Below are 18047 nucleotides of genomic sequence, written 5' to 3'. Positions count from 1 at the left end.
CCCTTACCAGCCAAACCAAAGGTCACGAAGAGAGAGTCAGAAGAGAGAAACACCCCAGAACGAGCCACATAAATGGATAAGGCACGCCTGAGATCCAAAGAATGAAGTAACAGCTCAGAAGGAGAAGAAAAGAAGGAGAAGGACACAAAGAAGGAAGAACCAGCTCCTGAGAGGAATGGAAACGGGAGCGGACTTTGGGGACAAAACCCGGATCCAAAGAGAGCACCACAGCGTCATCCAGAAAACGCAAAAACGGGGGGGAACAACGCAAGGCCGTAAGCTCCCCCAGCCGTCTCGCAGACGTAACAGCCACCAGAAAAGCCACCTTGTAGGATAGAAACTTAAGGTCCACAGACTCCAAAGGCTCAAAAGGGGAAGACTGCATAACACCCAACACCAAGGAGAGATCCCAAGGGGCACCAGAAAACGAACAGAAAGAGAAGAGAGAGAGAAACTCCGAAAAAGGCGAGAAACTAACAAGCCATCCGAAGGAAGAAAGGAATCCGGGCCCCAGAAGGCACGGATAGCAGCCCACTGGCCCAGCAAGGTAGACAAAGCAAAGCGCTTCTGAAAACCATCCAGAAAAAACTGAAGAACAGAAGACACAGGGCAAGAGGTAGGAGACAGACCAGAGGAGGAACACCACCCCGAAAAAGAAGACCAGTGCTTCGAATAGGAAGACAAGGTAGACTGCCTACGAGAGGCCTGCATCACAGAAATGATGTGGTCGGGCAGACCACGGGCCCCAAGAGACAACCGTTCAACCTCCAGACCGCCAAGGGGAGGGGAACCAGAAGGGGGGACCGGGACCTCAGAGGAGAGGGGTAGCGGGGCAGAAGCCAAGGAGGGCCCACCGCTAGGCCCAGCTACAGAGGAAACCAGGACCTCCTCGGCCAATGTGGTAGAACTGCCACCACCTGAGCCCCCTCCCGCTGAACCTTCAGCAAAAAGGCAGGAATCAGAGGAAAGGGAGGAAAGGCATAGAGAAGCCAAGGAGGCCACAGGAGAGACAAGGCATCCACCCCCCAGGCGCCCACCTCCGGAAACCTGGAGCAGAACAGGGGAACCAGGGCATTGGACCTGGAGGCAAATAGGTCCAAAGTCGGAGTCCCGAAACTCAGGCAAAGCATTTGAAAGGTCCGGGGAGCCCGACACAGGGACAGAGATGAAGGAAACCTCTGGCTCAGCGAGTCCGCCACCACGTTGTCCACACCCCGAATGTGCTGAGCAGACAGGGCCAGAAGATGAAGTTCCGCCCAAGCCGAGATAGAACAGGCCACAAGATTCAGGAATGAACTGCGTTTCCCCCCCTGGTGATTGACATAGGCCACAGACACCGTGTTGTCCGACCTCACCAGGACATGGCAACCCTCCAGATGAAGACGGAAATAGCGAAGCGCCCTCTCCACTGCAGACAACGTCCTCCAGTTGGACGACCTGAGCGACTCCGACGGGAGCCAACGAGCCTGCACCAGCCAACGGTCCAGAGTCGCGCCCCAGCCCAAAGCGCTGGCATCCGTGGTCACAACCAGAGGAGGAGGCAGACGAAACAACATCCCCACAGAAAGGTGGGAGGGATCCAGCCACCACTGGAGAGCAGACACAATGTCCAGAGACACAGGTACAGGAACCGCAAAATCCAGGACAGGAAAGGGGACCCACCGCTGCACATGCCACAGCAGAGGCCGCAGATGAACCCTGGCCCAGGGCACGGTGAAAGCAGAAGCAGCCATGTGGCCCTGAACCTCCAGCCACTGAAGGAGGGGAGCCGAGGCCCGTGACAACAACTTCCTCGGCAAGGACTGAAGGCGACGAATCCGGGCGTCTGGCAGGAACACCCTGCCCAACACAGAATCGAACACGGCTCCGATGAAGGTCCTCTGGGTGACAGGCTCCAGGTGACACTTCAACAAGTTGATCAAGAACCCGTGGTCCCTGAGCGTAGACATGGTCAAGAGAAGGTGTAGAGACATGACCTCCAGGGACAGAGCCTGAACCATCCAGACGTCTAGATAAGGGAACACAGACACCCCCAGGAGATGGAGATGGTCCACCAAGGGAGCCACCACCTTGGTGAACACCCTGGGGGCAGACCGAAGACCAAAGGGAAGGACGCAGAACTGCCAGTGCTGACCCTCCAGGCAGAAGCGCAGGAAACGCTGATCCCTCACAGCCACCGGGACGTGCAGATACGCATTTCGGAGGTCGAGAGTGGAGAACACCCAACCGGACTGGATCAGTGGAATAACCTTCTGGAGAGTCTCCATCTTGAACGGGATCTTCTTTACGAACAAGTTCAGACCCCGAAGGTTGATGACCACCCGGAAGCCCCCCATGATCTTCGGCACCACAAAGATGATGGAGTAGACACCCAACCCCCGCTCCGCCATTGGAACAGGGACAACTGCAAGCTTGCTGACCAGAGAACGAACCTCGTCCAACAAGGCCAGATGGCGGGAGGCATCCCGAGGTGAAGGGGTCACCACCACCCCGGAGGGGGGGGACAAGAACTCGATCCGGTAGCCCCTCGACAAGACATCCAGCACCCATCTGTCCAATGTCGTCAGGCGCCAAGCAGGAAGGAACCTGCGAAGTCTCCCACCAACCAGAGGCGGACCACCGGCGAGAACGTCCCCCAGGATGGCACAGTCAGGAACGCTGCGGACCAGACCCAGCACCCCTCTGGGACTTCTTCTGAAACTTCAGGGGAAAAGACCTGCCAGTGCCACGCTGATTCCGAAAGGAGGACTGCTGAAATCTGGAAGGCTGGCGGAAAGTCCGGGCACCCGAGACGGAGGAACCCCCCACCCGGGGAGGAAGGTCACAAAAAGACAAAGAATGCTTGCGCTCCTTGAAGACCTTGTGCAGCTTCACCTCCAGCGAGTCACCAAACAGACGGGTACCAGTGAAAGGCAGCCTCAAAGCCATGGAACGCTGGGCCACATCCGTCTTCCAATTCTTCAGCAACAGGTTACGACGGGCAGCAATAGAGGAACCACAGGACATAGCAGAAGCCCTCACAGAATCAAAGGCGATGTCCGACAGGAATTCTGCCTGGCGCTCCATGGACTCCAGCAACTCCGGACAACTGGCACCCTCCTGCATGGAAGAAAACAGGGACTTGAAATCGGACAGCAAAGACTGGACAACATACGCCCCATAAATGCCAGAACGAATAGCCAGGTGCGAGGCGGCATAAGACTTCTTCAGGGCAGAATCCACCTTCTTGTCCACACCGTCCTTCAAAATGTTATCATCCGCCATGGAAGGACGACCCACAAGACTGGCCACAACAGAGTCCACAGGAATGGAGTCAGGCAAAGATTCCGCCATATCCTGCAATGGATAAAGTTAGACATAAACCTGGGCATGGCAACTTGATCCGGGTCCTTCCACTCCTTCAGCAGGACATCAGACACAAAGGGATGCACCGGCAAGGAAGAGGCAGCAGGCTTCCTAAACTGCGGCAAGAGCGAATCCTGAGAGCGGGCGGAGCTTGCCAGCGTCGATGGCGGACGCCTAGGTGCAGAGCTCCGCACCATTGCCCTTAAAGATCCTGCTCAATATCCTTTTTCTACTGAGTCGGACGGCGCCTGCAGGAGGTATCCTCCCCTGAAGCTTCGCGGCGGATGCGGTGGAGTCTCCGGGTGAAGAACGATACCCGGAGACGGAGATTTGAGCCGGCGCAGCATTGTGGCGGACTAGGCCGCGGTCCCCGGACTTGCCTGCGGAGCAGTCCGGTCGGCGTAGCTGTACGTGCGGCTTGCTGTGCGGGGGTTGCCCTGGTCCCGTCGGACCATCATCGCCGTGAAGGGGACTGCGGACTGGAGCCGCCTACGGAGGACATGAGAGGTTAGACCCGCCGCAGTGCAGAGCGAGCTTGGGGATATATCCTCTCGTGCAGCCCATTAAGTGAGGGTGACTTTGGCGGTGCACAGAGCTGGGAGCGTGCTGCTCACCCTGCCGGACGACTCACCGAGGCAGCTACACAATTAGTGGGATCTACCCCAAACTTGAGGCCGTACTCGCTACGCGCAACGGAGATCCTGCGCCACAGTCGTGTTTGCTGGTTGACCTGCACGGGGCTGCCTCGGCAAAAGTAACGCCTGCCCGCACCTGTACTGTCGGTCACCATAACGCCCAGGGTCGGCTAGGGCCCGGACGTAGGAGAACTGCCCCGAGCACAGGCTACTGAGCGGACTGGAGGTGAGGGCCAGGGGATGGGGTTTGACCGTGGTCATTGACTGATACTGAGGTCCTGCCCCTGCCCCTCCCCCCCTCCGCGCCATCTTGCCATGCAGTGACGGGATCCCTGCCCGCATGCCAGCACAACTGTTGCGGTGGAGTGCACAGAGCTACTGAGCCCAGCGGATAAGGGCGGCAGCCTGATTGGGCTGCACTGGCGCACTGCACCCTACTGCTTCAAAGAGTGTGATCACACCTGTCTAGGGGTTTGGAAAATGACTGTGCTCATTGCTGCCGCGGGTGGGGCCCTTTGAACCTGCGCTGGATTTCGCGACTGCCCCCCTGAACAGCGTGGTCGTGAGGTAGACGGAGACGTGCACCGAGAACCATTGTACTGCGGACTTTCAACACACCAGTCATAGAGTCGAGGGGTACCGCGGGGTGGAACGCGTGCTGGTCTGCGATAGCGGCCGGAAGAGGGCTAGCTAGTCGAGACGCCCTCCTCGAGTTGGTCTTTGTGCAGGCGTGGTGAGTCAGTGGTGGTTTCTTCCTCTAGATGCCCCGCCTATTCGCCATGGGCAAGGGTGACAAGACCCAGACCAAGCTGGCCTTCGACCAACGGCGGACGAAGGAGCCGGAGGCCCAGGCTCCTGCATCATCATCATCACAGGGTGGCAGCCCGGAGAGCTCACTATGTGCGGATATCAGAGAAATGTTGGGGTCCATGGAGAAAGGCCTACAGGACAGCATGTCCTCAATTGGCTCCAAAATCGATGCCCTCACTTACCGTATGGACCGTATGTCCGAGCGGGTGGACAAACACGCGGAGCGTCTCGACATGTCAGAAAGGCGTCTCACGGAAGTGGAGGAAGCCCAAACGGAATGGGACAAGGACCGCAAGCAGTTTGGTAGACTACTACAGGTAATCCAAGACAAGTCGGAGGACTTGGAAGCTCGCTCGAGGCGCTCGGAACATTCGCATTACTGGGGTTTCGGAGACGACGCAAACAGGAAAAATGGAGCTTTTTGTGGAGAAACTCCTCATCACTCTCCTGGGAGACTACGTCTTTTCGCCGATGTTTATTGTTGAAAGAGCACACCGCACGCTGGGGCCTCAGCCGCGCCCGGGGGCACCCCCACGTCCAATCATAGCTAAACTATTGAACTACAGGGACAGGGATACGGCGTTGCGTGTGGCTAGGGACAAAGGGAAACTGCAATACGAAGGAATGGACATCTCCTTATATCCGGACTTTACTGCGAAAGTCCAAGAGGAAAGACGACGCTTTGCCCCATACAAGAAGCAGCTTCGTGATCTAGGTCTGGACTACGCGATGATGTACCCGGCGAAGCTGCGAATTAACAGACAAGGTCACTCACATTATTTCACGGACCCCAGGGAACTCCAGAAATCCTTAAAGGTATGGTCTAAGGAACGGAAGAAAAACTCAAGAGAGCACGAGGGTGCACAGGAAGAGGCCGCCCACTTGGATGAGCAGGACGAATAATGCTGCGACTACTCGGACTTTTCCACTACCAGTTGGCTGAGATTGAAAGTGGGGTGGATACTAGGTCCTCTACCGCATGGTGCCTTGTGAACTGTTCAGCATTGATTTTGGATCCTGAGGGCGCCTCCACAGAGACCATGCGGACATGACTGGGTGAGATCATTTCATTATAGTTGTGTTCCCCACCAGACAAAATGTGCTGATTATTTGTATGTAGAAAACAACACGAGTGGGCTAAAGAATGGTGATGGATTAAACCCAGATCAGTTGACTGGGGGTGAGTGTTTGATTTGCTCAAACGCTCCGTCCATCATCCCCTTTTGTATCACTTTGTTCGCCCTAAGTGTGGCAGGGTATGCTCAGACGTGAGTCCCTTGCTCACTTGGCCACTGGATTCAAGATAGCCTGGCTGATGAGGATTATGAATCCGAAACCGGTCCCAGGATGCTTGTTTCCAGTCCAGGGAAGACATGGCTTGGCAGTTCGGGCTGGACTGTTCCTATGAGGCACAGGGTCAGACTGATTTGCATATGGCCATGTCTGAACTGGGGTGGCTGAGTGGGCTAAAGAATGGTGATGGATTAAACCCAGATCAGTTGACTGGGGGTGAGTGTTTGATTTGCTTAAAGGCTCCGTCCATCATCCCCTTTTGTATCGCTTTGTTCGCCCTAAGTGTGGCAGGGTATGCTCAGACGTGAGTCCCTTGCTCACTTGGCCACTGGATTCAAGATAGCCTGGCTGATGAGGATTATGAAACCGAAACCGGTCCCAGGATGCTTGTTTCCGGTCCAGGGAAGACATGGCTTGGCAGTTCGGGATGGACTGTTTACAAAAAAGGGGAGAAAAGGGCCAAGGAGCTAATCAAGGTCCAGTGTCCATGCTCCTAATATCTGACATAATATCAAAAAGGGGGAACACTGTTCCTACAAAGCGGGGTGCAAACAGTCACTCACGCCTTAGGGTGCTAATAGTCACCCGTGCACACAAGATAGAAAAGTGAGATAGAAAGAAGAATGTCCCAGGTAAGTGTGACCCACTAGTAAGGTGGGACAAGCATTTATTGTCCTGTGTTGCCCTCACACACCCCGAAAGGTGTCATGCTTCATCATCGGGCAGTTGCTCCTCGTAGGGCCGGCGCTGCAATCCCCTACGGGTCCCCCGAAGGGTCTCTTTATCGGAGATCTTTTCAGGACTGCCGGATGGTGCATGAGGGTGTGTGGGGCGTGGGTCCAGTGAGGGTACTGAAAGGTGCGTGCAAGTGTAGTGATGAAATTTAATAAAGGGTAAATATGCAGCGAATATCTATATTGTATAAACCCTTTGCAAATAATTGCTAAAATAAAATATTGCCCCAAAAGCATACTATGCTTGGGTGTCTTGAAGTTATAGGTCAACATGTTTCGCGCCTGCGTCGCCATAAGGGTCATTGGCGCTTCGTCAGGACCGGAGCTATAATTAAAAAAGGTGCACGTGAAAAATAAAATTGGACCCTCTAAACCAAACAGGGCGGAACGGTAACCACTATACCTATAATGAGGTTACAGCTGCATGGTGAAACAATGCTCCTGATGGGAACCTGGGAACCAAAAACAAAATAAACAACATTAAAAAACATCAGTGACAACTTGATGCCTTTATGATGTGTCCCATCCGGGTATACATCTATTCACTCAACCGATGTGAATACGAGAAATAAATAAATAAAGGGAGCAGGGCTCAGGAGACATAAAAATATATTCAATTAGGTCCTGACCCGTTAAGTTCATGTCCACGCACCATCTCGCTAAGTCACATCCCCACTGGCACTCTTGACTCTCAATGTAATCTAATGTGGGAGTATGTTCCAGATTCTGCCGGTAATCTGATCAAAATATGTATGTGAATCTATGTGTTCCTGCAGCCTCCGTTAGACCCCAATAGCAAACGAGGTATAGAAAGTGCTTACCTCGCCACAGTTTGGAAAAGCCTCTCCAGCGAGACAGCATGGAACACTAGCACAATACCGGGCTATACAGGGCGATAAATAGGGAAGTATTATTGGGAACGGTGCATGGCATAGACGGTGGCAAGCAAGTCGCTCGTCGCTACACAATCAAATGCCGAGAACCGTGACTTACGTTTTCGCCGGGATGATGCCTGCTTGACACCTACCCCTTCCTCGCGTCTGCTGGTAATCAAACGTAATGGCAAGACCCGTGTTTTAAAAGAGGAAACGGGGTCAGGTGTGGGCGGTAACCATTTCCGGGTTATCCTCACGGAAAACAAAGCGGCGTGCATATGTGGTAATGGGAGAAGACAGCGCATGTGTGATACGGTGAAAGCAAACTGCCCCGTTCGTGCGCTATGTTGGAAGAGTTTACGGCTTGCTCAAGTGGGTAATCTTATTACGATATTCTTAGTCTTCATAGAAGAGTGGAGATACCACAAGAAACAAATTTTTAGCCATCCCTCGTGAAGTTTGCTCCCGCTAGATGTCTACCGCAATGAATACATACTCCCACTAAATAGATGGACTGTTCCCATGAGGCACAGGGTCAGACTGATTTGCATATGGCCATGTCTGAACTGGGGTGGCTGAGTGGGCTAAAGAATGGTGATGGATTAAACCCAGATCAGTTGACTGGGGGTGAGTGTTTGATTTGCTCAAACGCTCCGTCCATCATCCCCTTTTGTATCGGATTATTTGTATGTAAACATTGCTGCAGAGTGTACACTATTGCCAGTAATGGGCGAACATTAAACGCACTAAGTGGGGGGTAGAGATCAGCAGCGGTGCGTCCATTGGGGCGTAGGGGCGTAGCCCCACCAGCCACCATGGACGCATCGCAGCCGCCGGCCTATCTAAATAAAATACATTGCCTGAACAATCAGCCTCCGGGAATGCGCAGGGGGGGTGTGGCCTGCTGCAGCTTGAGTGACAGACACTCAGGCTGTAGCAGACCGTAGTGGGCAGTCCCGCTAGGGAACTTATAGTGCGCATGCTTGGGAAAGTTGAAAACTTTCCCAAGCATGCGCACTGTAAGGTCCCCAGCGGGACCCAGGGGTGCTGTTCGCCTGCCACAGCCCGGGTTTACAGAGGGCGAAAAGGGCGAGCAGCAAATATGCCATGCTAGCCAATCCTTGCGCTGCTGTCCACCGGTGCAGCATCCCATTGGATGCCGCGCTTGGGGGTGGCACACACACTGTGTGACGCACGCACTGCGAGGATGCATGTCGGCGCCGCGGTAAGAAAACTTTGGGAACCTTTCTCCCGTTATTGTTTTTTTTTTCCAGGACGACTTGTAAAAAATGTTGTATTTCGAATTGAAAACCTAATGCATTTACCAAAGGATGGTATTGATGCTCGGCTCGCAAAGGCTAGACGGTAATAATGACTAGGTTCCATGAAAGTGTCCGGCGGATGACGAAGAACTGCTCCCTGCATGCACCGTCGCTTTGGCGCTGACCCGGCTTTTTAAATTTATTTATTTATGCATCTTATATAGCGCGGACTTTACCCGAAGGTGTCAGAGCGCTTCACAAAAGGACCAATAATGATACACGAGTAACAAAGTATAAAAGCAAACATTAAGTTACATGGATGGATCAAAAGTGACGGTGCATTACAGGAGAAATAAAAGTGATGTGTGCTGGTTACAAAAACGTACAAAATACATGTATTTGGTAAAAAGCCCATAACGTTAAGATCTCTGCGCGAAGTCCAATTCAAAAGCTCGTGACTGCGGCTCACACTCAGCAGTGCTAATTTGCTACGAACAAGTCATCATAGAAATTCTGACTTTTTTTGGTCGCTAAAATAGCAGTGGAGTTGTTTGCATAGTGGTTACAGAAAGAACGTCTGCCGAGGGAGGAGGATTATGGTTACTTCCGGGAGTGCAGCAGCTGCACGCGCACACGCCATCGCTCCCCAGGGGTGAAGATGAGATAATGCCCTGATGTGCGCTGTGCCTGCAACACAACAACATTCCTCGCCTTGTCATGGCCTGTGTCCAAAGCACTCTCCTCCAGATGGCAGAGTGGTCGTGACACTAAAAGAACTACTTAAATGCTAGTCTACTGAATAAAGAGGACTTCATCTGTAGAATGCCTGCTTAATTTTCTGTTAAATGTGGTCTGGAGAGGCCTTTACATTAACGTTTAAGTGCCCAGATGTGCTTGGCAGATGCCTTTCAACAGAACAGTTCAGTTGTTCTCTAATGATTCGTATGTTCTTTGTTAAGTTTTCTTAAATACAAATATTGCTCTCTAACTTTTTTTTTTTACTGAAGGTGCCTTTTTGATCACGTTTAAAGTGAATTCTTATTTTCTGATTGTTGAACCGTCAAGCTAATGGCTTTGATATTTCATCCTTTGGCGTACCTGATAGGATGAAAGCATGGCTACGGGCAAAATGAGTGTTTAGAGAAGGTGCGGCGTGGGATGACACTGGGGGTGGAAGGTATAGATTCTAGAATCAGGTGATGCTAGATTCCAATTTATAGCGAGCTGACTTTGGAAAGTCCATGACTCAGAGAATATTGTTAATTCATTGGTCTTTGAAAGCGAATCAGTGCTATAATCAGCCCACGCAGGAAATTGTTTATGACTCAGCCAGTGACACTAAACAAAAGAGGGTTGAATTCAAGCCTGAGATTTGAACGCCACCCTCGGCAAAGCCAGTAGGTTTGAGCATTTTATAAGTGGAAGCTCTCTGCAATAAAAGGCAGACACTCCAGCACAAGAACAAACGTTACGTAGGCAATGGTGGCCGGGTGCAAGTATCAAAAGCAAACAAAATGTGCGAGGTAGCAAACAGTGTGTTACAAGACGCTTCGTAGCTCGTGTGTCTGCTTGTTGGGATTGGTGGTCAGTTTGTCTGGAGCCTGTTTTGTTCGTACTGTCCACAGTCACCTTCGTTGCCAACATTTACAGATATTCCTGATGTCCGTTGTTGCGAGGCAGTTCCATGGATAAGAACTTTCTACCCTATGTAGCGCCTGTTGTACGCGGGCTGGGCTGTCAGGACTGCTTGGTGAATAAAAGACTGCTGCTGAGATGAGATGATTTGGATGGCATGATTTCAAACCTGCAAGGCTGACTCAGCCTTCCATCCGTTCGATGACCTGTCTGCTGGCTATTGATCCGGCTGGGGTTCAGGCAGCCATCACTCGGATGCCTGCTCTCTGCAGCGATAAAACATGATTATCTGGAGCCCACGTGAGGATCTTCCATTACCGACATGTCCTATAGGACGGGTGGAGGAAAGCACACTGTAAAATCAATCCGCTTCCTCGGTCACTGCATTTTATGTCTGATACATGATGATTGAAATGACAGCAGAAATAACAACACAGGTTTCTTTCTTGAGGGGTTTTAGTACATGTTCCCTCTAGATAATAATGAATATATATTATATAGTATATCTCATATATAGTACAGAGACTCTTGGCAGACTTCTGCCAGATTTTAACAGCGTGGTTTAAAAATCATTTCTTTCTACCAATCCCAACAATTACCATAGGGCATGTGAGCAAATTTTAGTACATAAGGTTGTTTGTTTGACAACATACAGTTTGCTTTTAGTTGCACAAAAATTACGTGAGTAATACAGTATTACTAAACTGGGTAATGGCAACAGCTGGTATTTACAGCGGTTTAGAAACAGCACAAGGGCGGTATGAAGCGCTTTATTAAAAGGAAATTATGGTTATTACACTGAAAAAATAGGTTTCTTCTACACTGTGGTATGTCCATGTTTATAATATGACCCACATCTCAGGGGAGTGAAAAAATATTAATTTGACTTTAAAGAATAAGTGATTATGTCTGCTCATAGATAAAAGCTGGCATTTTGAACGTACACAGATGATACGTTTACAAAAATGGCTTTGATCCGAATGCCTCAAAGCACTTTCCTCTTACACCAGGTGATTAAGCCACCATTCTGTAGGCATGCTTGTGCTTCACCTCCTTAAAGGTGAAAACCACATGCTCCCCTCAATAGCCGTTTGCGCGAGTCCTCGTGTCCGCTGCTACAGGTCAACGTTTACTCAAACCCTATTAAAGCGGCCAAATGAAAACAGCTGACCTTAACAAATGTGCTGCTAGCTGGTGGCTTAGAGTTATCAAAAAGTTGCAGAATATTGGCAACGCTAATACCGGGTGCTAGGGCACGGACTTACAGGTGATGCCATTGCCCCGACTTGATGCGACTACAAAGCTGCTGGTTTGAGCAAGACATGGGTCCAGATTCCATTTTGACATTATATGATTTGGGGCATATCTATCTCAATGTGCACAGAACTGTAAATGTATATGTTGATGTGCTTTGAGTTCCGTGCCGAGTTATATGCCAAGTACATGTTACTGCGTCTCTTCCATTGAACCTTCTCAGCACACATCATGCTGTTGTAGCTACCGCACCCCATACCCAACATTTTTATGGTAGAGCGTTTCAGGGCCTTTCAACATGGCAGTGCAAAAATAAATTTGCAGATGTGTGTACCAGCGATGAGGTTGATCAAATCCATGTGTTGTGAGGCAGGAGGTGGGTCTTGCAGTAGGGTTAAAGGAACAGGGGCAGCGGGACCCATGGGAGTAGGAATGTTACCAGCATCTGAAAGTGATCACATGCAGTAGTCTGGGCTTGGTGTGTTCTTGTTTGCAGAATTGCTGGCGAGAGTTGTCTGTAAGCCCTGTCTGCGCAGTGTTTATATGTACGTCATGTTTGCTGTCAGTTGACCTCTGTTGCAAATGTATATTAAACAGTTTTGGGTGGGAAGGGAGTTCTGCCGAATCCCAGGATAGTACCTATTGTATTACGAGGGAAACTGGGAATTGCATTTATATAGCGCCTACTACCCCTGGCCATTCGTTGGCGCGCTTCACTGCGAGTATCCAGTTGTTCCGACTACAGTCCTCAATGTAGCATCCTTGTTGGCTAGGCTACCCCGGCATTCGATGGTGGCTGTATAACTAGTTATTTTTATGTAATTAAAATGATAATGGAATCGATTAGTCGTTGACTGCGAAAAGCAGAATTTGTATGATTTCCAAAGTCGTCCTAAAGAACATTGTAACAGAAAGGTGTTTTTTTTTCTCGCCAGTGCACTTAAATTGGTGTGAAATCCCCTTTTATTTAGCTCAGCGGGTTAATACATCTGCTGCAGAAATATGCAAGTGCAGATCGATTTGAAGCGCCCCAAAGGGCTGACTAAGAGGTTCGTTCTTCTGTACTTAGGAAGATTTCCTTTTTTTACTAAGGGGGGGCGAGTATATCTTTTGTGACCGATACCCACATCTGGGTACATTGCCTTCCTTCCCAAAATCCCATCAGTGCCCGATAAATGAGCCGAACAAAGGGTTATCATAAACGTCTGTAAATACGCGATGATATGTAGAATGCAGGAAAGCGATTATCAGCTTTACTTTGAGACGCCTTCACCGCACCTTAGTGTAAAGGTCACTTCCGGGATTGTGGTGGTTCTTTCAAGCTTGTGCCGCATACTTGGCTCTGGAATCGACTAGAAAAGTCCGGGGTGTCTGAGAGCGCGAGTGAGTGGGTGTGTGAAAATTAGATGCACGCTGCTTCCAGCGCTGCGGCCGCGCCATGTGATCTTGTGCATGCCCATCCCCCACTGTCACCCCTGTCATTCTTTGTGCATGCTTACTGTAGTTCGTTGTCACACTTGTTTCGCTTTTGCCAAGAGGGACATGTTTTTAACGTGCCTTTTTATTCTTCCTTTTTAGTTTGAAAGATTGGAAAGCCCGCATGAACTACTTCCTGCAGCATTCCCCCGCTTCCGTCGACTCCCCGAAAACCGTCCAGGGCAAGAAGGGCAAAAAGTACACCTATTGCAGGTAAGAGTGCCACTACCTTGTGTGTACATATTGCATATTGGGTGCTGAAGTGCACTTTATACTTTGCTTTTGGGTGACACCAAGTATTGCTGGTTTAATTGGATTCAGTTTGCTGACTTGTGATGCACGGCTTGATGGGTGCATGTGTTTGTTTTCCTGTGACTAGTTTGTTCTGATATAATTGTCTTATTTGCAATAGTTTTCAGTACACAGTTTGCTCAATCAGTTATGATTTTGTGTGACTACCTGGATTCCTGGAGTGCCTCTAACTTCGTTCTGTTTCTTTACTTTTTGTGACTGTTGGTCATGCGGGGAAACATTTTCAATTTATGTTGTCTTGTTTACTGGGAGCATTGCTTTTATTTTCCTTTAGTGTAATAGGCTGGCTGGTGAAGTGCACTTCCCATAGTGTGCAGTCACTTCAATTTGCCTTTAGGTGACTACCTGGCTTGATGGTGGTTTTCTATTTGATTTCATGTAAATCCTTGTCTTGATGAGTGCATTGGTTTTAGTTTGTTTGAGGTAACTGCTTCACATGCTGGTTTCATCACACAGCTGACACCCACCCTGAGAAAGCCAGAGCTGCCCTGTTAGTGGTATCAACACCAGTGCGCTTAGGTTCCTTACAGCTCCTTCACTTGAAGTGGGTTACCACCTACCCGTTACTTTTTGTATCCTGCTCGTACCAAGTCAGATCCAGATCCAGACCCAGACCAGTCCCCACAGTTGCTCCGGATTAAGGGACATTGTCATGTCATCTCAGGCGCGATGTAAAGACTCCCAGTGAGCTGAGGACTCTTTTGGCTCAAGAACCAACTAGCTGGAGACCCTTGTGGTTGTTTAAAGATTTAGGATCAGCCTGTAACTCAGTCTTGAGCTGGGTGGGTGACCTCGATTACAAAGTGGCTGTGCCAGATGTCCCATTATGACCCCTTTTGCCTGTCTCCCCTTCAGACACACAGGGCATAAAAGTGGGGGGTGCTCCACCCTGCCAGAAAACTGAGGGGTGACCCTAAGAGCACAGCTGCCATCCTATCAGTGGTGGGATGCTTTGGTGTGCTGGTCTGGTTTTCTGGATGCATTGGCTCAAGTTTTTCCCCATGTAATTGATTAGGTGTCTTGGTAAGTTGCTTTTATGTGAATGTCTGACTAATGACTGCGCATTCCTTTCAGTGTGCACTTGCTTCAGTTTACTTTTTGAGTCACTGTCTAGTTTGCTGGATGTATTGCTTTCATTTTTCTTTCATTAAACTGTTTGACTTGCTTGGTGCTTTTATGTTGGTGCCTGCATGCTGAGGTGTACTCTTCTTCAGTTTAAATGTATGTGACTGGCCTGTTGACTAGCACCCTGCTTTCAAAGTGAAGGTTCACAGGTTCACACTTGCTTTAGTTTACTTTTGTATGGTTGACTGCATGCACAGTTTTGCTGGATGCATTGCTTTAAGTTACTACTTGATGCATTGCTTTCAGTTTGCTTTCAAGTAATTGCCTCTCATTTTCCCAATGCTTGTGAAGGCTGTTTCCCAACTGCTGAGCAACTTCTTCTACTCTTAGAGCTGAGATTTTCATGAAAGTCTTATAGTCTGAATTCAGCGTAATAGGACGGAATGTATGAAGCTCTGTGGTTATACTGAATAAGCAGCTACCTATGTTATGCCATCTATTAATGTAATAACTGCACTTTCACAATTGCTTTATTAACCTTCCTGCTTTCTCAAATTTGCTTGAAAATGCACGATTTGTCTTCTTTTTTTTCAAAATTTTCTTGGGGGGGGTTATCCCCCCAAACCCCCCTTTTGGAGTTCGGGCGCGCTCGCTGCGCTCGCTCGCTACGGTGCTTGATGCGAATTAATTTGCGGCCCACCACTTTCTAATGTCACCCACCGCCCCTGGTAGAGATAATGGGGAGGAGGCCCACCATGGACCCCTGTAGTAAAGATATTGACTCATGTTGACAGATACTGGAAGGCTAATGGTGTAGGAGCAGTTTTGTAAAGTACAATGCTGGAGCATGACTACTTTTTTTTCTGGTAACCTCTGCCCCTGTGCTGTTAGCTCACATGGCCCCCAGAGGGGCTGGTTTTGGGACTGTCAAGGGGAATTGCGGGGGGGAGAGGGGGGGTGTAAAAAGGGACTGTCTGGCCAGGTTGGGGGTGGTCAGCTGTGGGTGGGGGGGAAGCGGGTTCAGGGGAGAGTTTTGGTTCTGGGGGGGAGGAGCTGCAGGTTACGCCAAGCGATAAGTTGCCCGATTTTACCTTTTGTAGACAGAGGATGACAAATATGGATCCGCAACGCATGGTGAGCGGGGATGGGAGAACGCCGCTTGCTTACTATCGCATCTCTCTGCTGGGATGACAGATTCTAGTGGGAGGACCATGGTAGGCGACTCCGAGTCGCTGAGAGCATTGACATGGAATGTGAGAGGGCTTATTGATTATAGTAAGCTCAGGAAGGTGCTACATTTTCTATACAGGCATCACATAGACCTCGCCCTACTCCAAGAAACCCACCTCCCACTCAACAGTAGGATGCTATCAGCTAAAGGGCTTGGGGGCAATAGTGTAGCGGCAGGGTTCACTACACACTCCAGGGGGGTAGTCACATGAGTCAATCCTAAATCTCAACTAAAACGCGCACCGCTTACAGCAGATCCGGAAGGCCGCTACATAATTGCCAGGTGTGTCGGCAAGGGACACCATCTTATAGTAATTAATGTCTATGGGCCCAACTATGACAACCCTGAGTTTTACGATGATTTAGCGGGGCATTGCAGACCCCATGTTTGCTCCAGAATGCTGTGGGGGGGAGATCTTAATTTTGTATTCGATCCGGATCTAGATAGATCAACAGGACCGGTTCGTCGACCAGCCGCTGCGGCTCTGCACATGCAGGCAGAACTGATTAAGCTGGACCTTGTTGATGTCTGGAGACATAAGCACCCCACACAGGGCGATAATACACACTACTCAGCCTTTCATGATGTGCACACAAGAATAGACTACTGGCTAGCCTCACAGGCGATGCTAGGTAGTATTAAGGGATGCGCGATACTGCCACGTACTCTTTCGGATCACTCCCCCTTGCTTTTGGTGCTTGCGGTCCCGGTGAAGAGAATTCCCCCCTTCATATGGCGGTTTCCTCCTTACTCACTCCTGGATGAGGTGTTCAGGGGAGAATTGGCAGAGGACATAGATAGCTTTTTTGAGACAAATTTGGGGTCTGTTGATAGCTTCCAGACAATATGGGACACATTTAAGGTGTATATCAGAGGGATGGCAATGGCCAAACACTCCAGTGTGCTTAGATCTATAAGGCAAAGACTGAAGCACCTTGAGGCCCAGCTGTCGGATCTGGAGGGGCGGCAGCGGCGTGACCCTGATACTCACACTGCAGCACAACTCAAAACACTGCTTACTGACTATAATGAGGAGGCAGACAGGGAGGTGCAACATATGGGCAAGTACGCTGTGGCACGCACATACGGGGAGGGGGAGAGACCCAGTTCACTGTTTGCGAGAATGATGCGTAATGACAGACGACCGCTGGTAATGGACGAACTGATTACAACCGCAGGGGAGGTAATCACAGATGAGTCGGAGATCCTCAAAGAGTTTAAAGACTACTACACTGATCTCTACAGGTCCAGATCCACACAGGTAGAGGGAGAAATAGACGACTACCTCAGCTACATTAAAATGCCCTTCTTGTCCAACTCACAAAGGGAATTTTTGATGATGCCCATACAAAAGGAAGACATCTTAGAGGCGCTGGAGGGGATGAGAACTGGCAGTGCCCCAGGGGCAGACGGGCTGACAGTAGGCTTTTGCAAAGCTTTCAAAGACAAACTGGTCCCGCATCTGATAACTCTGTTCGATGACATCTGTGAGGAGGGCAGCATGCCTGTCTCTATGAGGGAGGCCCTGCTTGTTACTATTTTAAAGCCTGGGAAACCTCCTAATGCCTGTAGTTCCTATAGACCGCTCTCCTTGATAAATGTCGAAGCCAAATTGTACGCTAAGGTTCTAGCTACTCGCCTGACATTACTTGTGCCGGAGCTGGTGGCGCCGGAGCAAGCTGGATTCATTCCAGACAGGAACCTCACGTACAATATTCGCACGGTGCTCGGGACTATGCAACATGTGCGTCAAGAAAACAAAGCGTTAACGATTTTTCTAGACATGGAGAAGGCCTTCGACTCTGTGGAGTGGCCGTTCATGGTACGGGTCCTTCGTAAGCTGGGTCTGGGCGAACCCTATCTTCAAATGCTGGGAGCCTTGTATTACAAACCTACAGAGAGGCTAAGGTTAGGGGATAGTGTCACAGATCCCTTTGAAATAAGCAGGGGAACTAGGCAGGGCTGTCCCCTCTCTCCCCTCCTATATGCGCTGGTTGCGGAACCACTGGCATGCGCGATCAGGGAATATCATAGTCTGGAGGGTGTCAGCTTTCCAACTTACAAAATTGGTATCTCTACGTATGCTGACGACACCCTGCTATATGTTCGCGACCCGGAAG

The sequence above is a fragment of the Lissotriton helveticus genome, chromosome 1_1, assembly GCF_964261635.1.
Source record: "Lissotriton helveticus chromosome 1_1, aLisHel1.1, whole genome shotgun sequence".
In the NCBI taxonomy this organism is placed as follows: Eukaryota; Metazoa; Chordata; class Amphibia; order Caudata; family Salamandridae; genus Lissotriton; species Lissotriton helveticus.
The sequence above is the reverse complement of the archived record's forward strand: the minus strand, read 5'-3'. Positions refer to the sequence as shown.